Genomic DNA, 10147 nt, shown 5'->3' on the forward strand with positions numbered 1-10147 from the left:
AGCCTTCTGACATGTGTCCCCCTTTCCCCTTTTGTAAGAACTTTTGCTAATTAATTAATGCAACTAAACTCTCATTGGACCCCTAGGGAGACTATCAAATAGTCTAATTCTCATTGGTCCACCTTCAAGGCCACCCAATAGGATTTGAGTACATGTAATAGGACTAATGTTTGAAGTTCTTAAAGTCGAAAAGAATGTAGTAAAGCATATCTTACGTTTAGCAGGACTTGAAAGATTTTTGAATAGTTTATTAAATAGAGCTTATATGAACAAGTTTGATATATTAAGAGAGAACATATATTCTTTTTCTAAATAATACACTAAAGACGTATTTGATAAAGATTAATAAATAACAGATAGTCTGTGAATGAAAAGTAAAATTGAGATTTTTATTAATATCAGTATTTTATATATATGTGTTTTAGCTTAAAATGCATGGATAAGCTTAAAATAAGTTGAAAAAGTAGTGGAGGCCTAAAAATAGAGGTTTTAGAAGTCGCGACTTAAAAGTTGCGTTTTCAGCCAGAAAAAGACGTTTTTTGCAATTCTGTCCGCGCTGTCTTGTAGACCAAACCTATTCCCGTCGTTTTGAGTTTCTGGATTGCTCTGTTCTGAGTTCGTTTGTAAAAGTTATTATCAAAACAAATAGAAGATAGCAGCAGTGTAGTATACACAGGGACAGGTAGACATACAACATCATAGAGTTCTCCCTACTATCAACCAAGAAGTGGATTGCTTCTTCATGGTAGATTATTGTAATTGAGATTATGAAGGTATATTAATATGTTTTTTTACTTTGATTATCATGTTGAATTGGTTGCACGAGTATGTTCTTTTGACTATTTTGTAGGCAATGCAGAAATCAGTGTGTGAAACAGGATCTGTGTAAAGTGTCACGATAAAAATCTAACCTTTATGGATCGCTTAGCGATCACGTTCTTATCTTATTCTCGCAGGTATACTTGCTGTGAAAATAGAGTTGACTGGACGCCTAAGAAAGCGGCTATTTTGAGAAGTCGCAGGCTTTTCGAGAAAAAGAAGGATAAAAGTACGACGGTGGTGCGTTTCGGGATCATTCATAGATCTCTTCTTTTGCGAGTGCGAGTGCAAGTGCAAGTGAGACGTTGCATGCAAGCCAGACTGAAGCTCGGGGGTGGTCGGGAGGTTTGAGCTCCGTACAACGGAGTGCGCCCATATATTTTATTGCTCCTCTGTTGTATCAAAACTCTACAAAAACATTCATCAATACAAAGATCTCTTTCTCTATCTTTTGCTGTCGATCTCTATTATTCCGTTCCTATGACAATTGGTATCAAAGCAAGCGGTTGATTCTGGACATGGAAGGATACAAGAGGAGCACGAAGGAGCAAGAAGACCTGATTCAACGACTACGAGAAGATTTGGAACAAGCAAATCGGGAGCGTGATGAGGCTCTGCAGGGCAATGCAGCACGAGAGCTTGATATCTATGTGGACCTTGATGGCAAACATGAAGGCAAAAACGATGCTACTCCACTAGGAAACAATAATCATTGTCGCGACGCTGGGGCACCTGGCGGTGGTGATAGTGGTGATGGTGGGAACTGTGGTGGTGGACGTAGAGGTCGTCAACGCGAAAAAGAAACAATGACGATATGGGAGAAGCGACAACCAAATCATTCTTAACACAAGAATGGTAACCTAAGAGGACATAAAAGTGTTCTTTCAGGGTTTTGGGAAAAAATTCCAAAACCATAGTAGATGCACTCATTTTGAAAAATCCTTTCATGAGCTTATAGTTCAATAACTACTACATATGGAAAAAATGAGAAACTTGTAATTTTTCTCATCCCTTGGTCACTACAAGCCTCCAAAGTTGATGGACCAATGCATTTTGCCCAAAACAGCAATTTCTTACGGTTGATTGCATATAAATAAGAGTGGAGATTTTTGTAGGCATGAGATAAAATGCCCCGTTAACTTTAATGGGTTGGTGACCAAAACATATGGTTGCTTTTACCTCACTAATTTTTTTTGGGCAAAAAAATAGGTACAAAAAAGTTGCATTTTTGCCATTCTGCAGATCTATCATCAAAGTTTCTATAGTCGCGCTCCATACAGATACTATATACATGTTTTCTTAGTTCCCTTTGGCCCACTAGATTCAAAAGGATAATGGATCTCTTACAATTGGAACCTTGGGGGCAATGATAAAGTGCTAAATACAGCAAACATGGAAAAACTGGGTTTAGCATTATGACCTCTAGAAACCCATAGAAACTACTCAATATCTAGCCAAGTTTGTAGTCTATGATTAGATATGGTTACTACCTACAAAATACACACAATTGGCCTAAGAAATTAGCAATATTGAGAAAGTTATACTTGCTACTCTAAAATGTATCGTATTCTTCACCAATCAAAACACTCAACCATCATCATATACTATGTTGTATAGCATATTAGGTCCCCCAAAACTAAAGGAAGATTAGCTTTATGTTATACATTACACTTACACAATCAAAATTGAATTTGGGTATCAAGAAAGCCACCAAAAAAATCATAAAAGTGCTAATTTTGGGCAAAAAATAGGATTATGCAATTCTTGTAAATTGGTCATAACTTTCAATTTTAACACTTAGTTCTCCCTACAAGCATCAAGACATGTTGAGAACTATGAAGGCCTAACCTCTAGCCATCTAAACCTCACAAACATGAAGTTTAGAGTGGTATAGTTGCCAAAAATTGAAAAAAAGCCAAAAACAGGACCCGTTTTTTCACACAGTTTAGGTTCAAAAATGTTGTGCAAGAGTAAGGTTAATGGTGATATCGATACTTTAAAAAAAATGCTAAGTTTTTTTCAGCTCATAAGGCGACTTTGTGGATATATAGCACCTAGAAATTCATTTTCATACTCTTCAAATAATTCAAGAAAAATGGTCACTTAACAGGACACAAAAGTGTCCAAGGACATAAAAGTGTCCTGTTACCATTCTAGTGTTAATGAAGGCTAAGCTTAAAGAGTTTGATGGCATAAAAAAGATATACGAAGATTTAGAAGCGTGGATTGAAGAACTCAAAGATTTGGATTATACTTTCAATATCGAAAACACGACCACGAGACTTTCGAATGCTCAAGCAAGGTGACCGATAAAACAATATGTACCAAGATGGCTCAATTAGAGACTTTTGGCGATGCGTACGATAAACGTAAGTCATCTACCCCTTCTTTGTGATGTTTTATGTCTTTGATACATCCTTTGAGAGCTTCTGTGATCAAATTTATGCGTAAAAGTTGAGATTTAAATATGAAATTCTTAATTGATTTGGATAGTATTCATTGCTTCTTATCGTCTAAATTGATTGAGAAATTAAACTTCAAATTAAATCGAGAAGTAAAAAAAAAAAAACTTGTGGACTTAACCAGTGGTAATATTACTTTCACAAAAGAGTTAGTAGATTTTGTTTTTTTCTTTGAAGAGTCGGAAGCATAAAGATGATTTCTATATCATAAACATTGATATGCATGATGTTATCATTAGTATCAATTAGATGATTAAAAATCATATTCTGATTGATTGTTAAAAAAGAAAAATATATCTTTAATCATTTAATGATGATAAGTCACACTCTTCGGGAAAAGAAAGAGATTTTAAATCTAGTTTTGGCCATGGAATTGATAAGGTGACTTAGATAAGAGTGTGAGACGTTTCTTGTATTTACTAATGAGATTAAAGAAGAATCTGAGGATAAACAGAAAGAGACAAATCCAAAATTTGTAGAGGATCTCTTACATGAATTTAAGGATGTGTTTCTGGGCAATCTTCTTGGTATACCTCCGCCTAGAGCGGTAGACCATGCCATAGATCTATATCTAGGAGCAACACCTTATTCAAAGGCTCCATACAAGTTCAATATTGATAAGCTTAAAGAGCTCAAGATACAACTTGATGATCTTTTGAAAAAGGGTTTCATTAAACCTAGTGTATCTCCTTGGGGTAGTCCTGTGTTATTCCAAAAGAAAAAGGATGGTACATATAGGTTATGCATTGACTATAGGGGATTAAACAAACAGACCATTAAGAACAAATATCCTCTTCCTCACATAGATGAATTGCTTAGCCAAGTGAGTGGTGCCACAATATTTTTGAAGATTGACCTTCGTTGTGGCTACCATCAAATTCGCATTAAGGCCGAGGACATTTCAAAGACTGCTTTTCGTACACGTTATGGGCATTATGAATTTACAGTTCTTGCTTTTGGTTTGAATAATGCACCAACAACTTTCATGTGCTTAATGAATAATATTTTCACCCGTATCTTGATGACTTCATTCTGGTATTCTTGAATGATATTTTTGTGTATTCTAAGAATGAAGAAGATCATGCATTGCATTTAAAGAAAACATTTGATGTTTTGCGTGAACATAAATTGTATGCCAAAGCAAGTAAGTGTTCTTTTACAAAGGATCAGATTGTGTATTTGGGAAGAGTGATTTCTAAAGAGGGGATTCACATTGATCTTGATAAAGTTAAGACTATTGTGGAGTGGCCAACACCTAAGTCATTAAGGGATGTAAGAAGCTTTATGGGTCTAGCACAATATGAGAGAGTACACATTAAAGATTTCTCTAAGATAGCAAGTCCTTTGACCAAATTGACCAAGAAAGACAAGGGTTTTGTGTGGACTTCTAGGTGTGAGAATGTTTTGAGACCTTGAAGGATAAAATAGTAAAAAATTGTGTTTTTAAAGTTCCTGAGATGGGCAAACCATTTGTTGTGTCCTGTTACGCTAGTGGCGAACAATTAGGTTGTGTTTTGACACAAGAAGGAAGAGTGGTTGCATATGAGTCTAGGAAATTAAGAAGACATGAATTGCACTATGCAACACATGATCTAGAATTGCTTGCTATTGTTCATGCATTGAAGCATTGGTGTCATCTTTTGCTTGGTGTAAAATTTGAATTGCGTACTGATCATCAAAGCTTGAAGTATATTTTCACTCAGCCATTGTTAAATAACAGACTTGAAGAAGATGGATTGATTTGCTAGATGAGTATGACTTTGATTTGAAGTATTTGTGTGGAAAAGAAAATAAAGTTGCAGATGCATTGAGTTGTAGGCCCATGTGTAATTTGTTGATTGTTGTGTGGTCCGATTTGATTGATGATATACATGCTGAAGTTGAAAATGATTCTTTTTATATGCCTATTTTGAAATTCTTGCGTGAGAATATTGGTGAGATGTATGAGAACAGATATCACTTGTATAAGGGAAATCTGTATTATTATGACCGCTTGTGTATTCTTGCAAATTCTGCTTTTAAGAGTCAAATTCTGCATGAGTGTCATAATTCTTCTTTTTCTAGTCATCCTGGATTGAATAAGACATATGAAAAGATTAAAACTTCATTCTTTTGGCCGCGTATGAAATTGGATGTTAATAATTATGTGCGTGAATGCTTTCAATGTCAACAAGTTAAGATTGAACATAAGAGGATGCCTAGTGACCTTCAAACCTTAGACATTCCTTTACAGAAGTGGGAGTCTATATCCATAGACTTTATCATTAGACTTCCTACTACCCGTGGAGGGTATGACTCGATCTTTGTGGTGGTAGATAGACTCACAAACAAGCTCACTTCTTTCCTGTAAAGATAACTGATACTGCATTGACCATTGTACGCTTGTTTGTGAAAGAGATATTTTGTTTGCATGGCATGCGCAAGAGCATAGTGTCTGACAGAGATTCTAAGTTCACTTCTCATTTCTGGAGAGCGACTTTTGACTCTATAGGTACGCAGTTACACATGTCTACTGCTTTTCATCCTCAAACAGATGCGGAAATGGAGAGAGTGAGTCGTATTTTAGAAGATATGTTACGAATGTATGTCATTGAAAACCAATATAATTGGAATGAATATCTGCCTTTGGTTGAATTTTCATATAACAGTTCATATCACTCATCTATTAGGATGACTCCGTTTGAGGCAATGTATGGCTATAACTATCCCACACCTATTAATTTTCTTAACTCGAGGAATAAGGTAGAACTATCACATGAGATGCTTGAGAAAATGGATAACGAGCTGGCCAAAATCAGGGGGAATATTAGAGAAGCTCAAAAGAGACATAAATTGTATTATGACAAGAAACATCGGGTTGTGGAGTATGAAACTGGTGATATGGTTTTCTTAAAGGTTATTCCTAAAAAGTGTCATTTGATTCTTGGAAAGGATAGAAGATTGTCTGCACGATTTGCTGGGCCATTTAAAATTTTGAAGCGCATTGGTTCATTAGCTTACAAATTGGAATTTCCTTCTCATGTTAAAGTGCATCATGTTTTACAGGACAACTCTAAGTTGAAAGATGATGGAACATTGACAATAGAACCAAACTTAGAGTTAGATAGGCGTGTTAAACATCTGAGAAATAGAGACATTATGGAAGTTTTGGTTAAGTGGCATAACTATCCAGTAGAGGATGCATAATGGAATTTCCCTCTCTTTCTAACTATGAGGACAGAGTTAATTTTGATAAGGGGAGAATGTAATAGGACTAATGTTTGAAGTTCTTAAAGTCGAAAAGAATGTAGTAAAGCATATGTTACGTTTAGCACGATTTGAAAGATTTTTGAATAGTTTATTAAATAGAGCTTATATGAACAAGTTTGAGATATTAAGAGAGAACATATATTCTTTTTCTAAATAATACACTAAAGACGTATTTGATAAAGATTAATGAATAACAGATAGTCTGTGTATGAAAAGTAAAATTGAGATTTTTATTAATATCAGTATTTTATATATATGTGTTTTAGCTTAAAATGCATGGATAAGCTTAAAATAAGTTGAAAAAGTAGTGGAGACCTAAAAATAGAGGTTTTAAAAGCCGCGACTTAAAAGTTGCATTTTCAGCCAGAGAAAGACGTTTTTCGAAATTCTGTTTACGCTATCTTCTAGGCCAGACCTATTCCCGTCGTTTTGAGTACCTAGATTGCTCTGTTCTGAGTTCGTTTGTAAAAGTTATGATGAAAACAAACAGAAGACAACAGCAGTGTAGTATACACAGGGACATGTAGACATACAACATCATACAATTCTCCCTGCTATCAACCAAGAAGTGGATTGTTTCTTCATGGTAGAGTATTGTAATTGAGATTATGAAGGTATATGAATATGTTTTTTTACTTTGATTATCATGTTGAATTGGTTGCACGAGTATGTTCTTTTGACTATTTTGTAGGCGATGCAGAAATCAGTGTGTGAAACAGGATATGTGCAAAGTGTCACGATAAAAATCTAACCTTTACGGATCGCTTAGCGATCACGTTCTTAAATATTCTCACAGGTATACTTGGTGTGAAAATCGAGTTGATTGAACGCCTAAGAAAGCGGCTATTTTGAGAAGTCGTAAGCTTTTCGAGAAAAAGAAGGATAAAAGTACGACGGTGGTGCGTTTCGGGATCATTCATAGATCTCTTCTTCTGCGAGTGCGAGTGCGAGTGCGAGTGAGATGTTGCATGCAAGCTAAACTGAAGCTCGGGGGTGGTCGAGAGGTTTGAGCTCCGTAGAACGGAGTGCGCCCATATATTTTATTGCTCCTCTGTTGTATCAAAACTCTACAAAAAAAAATCGTCAATACAAAGATCTCTTTCTCTATCTTTTGCTTTTGATCTCTATTATTCCGTTCCTGTGACAGCACACCTTGTGGGCATCTAGGCTAGGGAGCTGAAACGTGTCCCTCTTTCCCCTTGTGTACAAAGGAAGCTTGTGTGTGTGTGTGTGAGTTTCTCTCTCATCCCCTACTTCTTGGGCTCGCCCCTTCTTTGTAGGCCTTGAGAAAGAATTTTGGGACACATACAAAGCATCCAATTTCCCTAGGCTTTTGACCTTAGGACACAACCTTTGAATTTTGGAACCTTAGCATTTTGGAAGTCTTAATGGGCCGAACTTCTTAGGTTCTTTTAAGCCCATTGTTGCACATTGCTCTTTTGCAGATGCCCCCCCCCCCCCCCCCTTTGGATCCATATTTTCTATCCTTTGGATCCCTACTGTGGCCGGTCTGCTAGCTTAACCAATATTCTAGCTTTTTCTCTCCTGGCACTTCGCCATATTAAATGATCAGTTTAACATGATAAAATCATTTAGGAGAATTAGGTATTGATTATTATGACATTTTATATGCCTAGAACTTGCTCAACAGGGTCGAGCCTTTAACTCTTGTAGGCTAGGTGTGCCCTTCTTGGAGCAAAACGGCTCAAAGGCAATGACCACAAGCATCACATTGGACCTTAAATGGCTTTGAGAGGTGTAGTAGTGTAAGCACAGGCTGAGAGATAAGCTTCTCCTTGAGATTTCTGAAAGAATTGTTGTCCTTGGCAGACCATGTAAACTTAATGTTCTTCTTTGTTAGGTCATGCAATGGTCCTACTATTTGTGAGAATGTTTCTATAAAGCATCTATAGTATGCACACATACCTATAAATCTTCTTAGTTCATGTAGGTTCCTTGGAATAGGCCATCCTTTTATTACCTCTAACTTTGATGAATCCATTTGGATACCACCTTGAGTGAGAATGTGACCTAAATACCGCATCTCTTGTGAGAAAATTTCACTTTTCTTTTGATTGATAAAAAGCCTATTCTCTCTCAGATTATTTACCTAGAGATGTCGTTTTTGTTCTTCCAAAGAGTTGGAGTAGATGATTATATCATTAAAGAACATTCTAGTGTAGCTGCAGTGAGGCCTAAAATAGCTTTTCCATCATTCGGTTGAAGGTAGATGGTGCATTGGTCAAGCCAAAAGGCATGACAATGTACTCATCAAGACTATCCTAGTTAGAATGAGATAAGAACAACACTTTAAAAGGAGAAAGAAATTAAGCTATTGACAACAATGGAGAACCGTATATACATGGAGGCGGTCCCCCCTCCAAAAGGCTTTGTATTATAGGTTTCCCCCATCAAGGGAGAAATTTACAATACGATACTTTGGGTTCCTTCAATTATTGTTGGTGCAATGAAGATGAAAGCTTCAAGCACCAAGCTTACACTTGAAAACACAACATCAATTCCCTCAAGTCTCAGACCCAAGACCTCACACACCTTCGAAGATGGTGAGAGCTAGAGGGTATGAGAGTAGATCTAGAGGAAGAAGAAGTATTCTTATGAGAGAGAAGTACTTCTCCTCACATAATCACTCTTAATAGCTTAGCATAGCTTAGTAATTAGCATGGTAGAGGAGATGAGCATGCATTGGAGCTTGGCTCTTGGTTGGATTTTCATCACAAAGCCAAGAGTCGTTGGTGTAGGCCTCGATTCTTACAAGCTTGGAGTAGATGATGATCTTTTTGTTAAATCTTGAGAAGGAGATAGTCTTCTTTAATTCAAACAAGAGCTTGTGTGAGTATATGTGTGTGTAGAATGACTTGCAAAAATCAGTCCCCTCTCTCTCTTGGTCGACCCTCTTGCTATTTCCTCTTACTGGCCCCTCATTGGCTCATGCCATGCTTAGCCAATACGAAATAAGAGGCAGAAACAATAGCCTTGTGACAGGTGTCCTTCTTTCCCCTTTAGGGAGAGCTTAGCTAATTTAGATATTACATTTAAATCCCCATTGGACCTTTTACCCTTCTAACCAATAGGAATTAATCAAGCCATTGGGCTTGATTAATCTTTGTTTTTTGGGAGACTTAATTTTTGTTTGTTCTTTTATCAAGTGTTTTTAAATGAATTAAACTAAATTTACTCTAGCTTCATTCTCATTGGTCCCCATCTATGGACATCCAATAGGATTTGAATGCACTTTGGGGGCAACTAGGCTAGGAACTTGACATGTGTCCACTATGCCCTTTGTGTAAAGGAAAGCCTTGAGTGTGTTTGTGCACTCTTCACCTCTTCTCTCTCTTACCCTACCTTTAGGGCTTGTCCCCTCCCATCTAGGGGTATGTGAAGACTTTATGGTCTTGACAAAAGAATCCAATTTGGTTAAGCTTGACCATTTGGACTTTACCTTTGAATTTAGGAACCTTAGAATTTTGGAAGTCTTAATGGGCTGAACCTTTAGGTCGTTGACGCACCATTCATGCACATTGATCTTTTGCAGATGGCCCTCCTTTGGATCCTTATTGTGACCAGTCTGCTAGCCTTACCCATATTCTAGCTTTTTC

Source organism: Adiantum capillus-veneris, chromosome 27, assembly GCF_014529385.1.
Source record: "Adiantum capillus-veneris isolate H3 chromosome 27, ASM1452938v2, whole genome shotgun sequence".
Classification (NCBI taxonomy): domain Eukaryota; kingdom Viridiplantae; phylum Streptophyta; class Polypodiopsida; order Polypodiales; family Pteridaceae; genus Adiantum; species Adiantum capillus-veneris.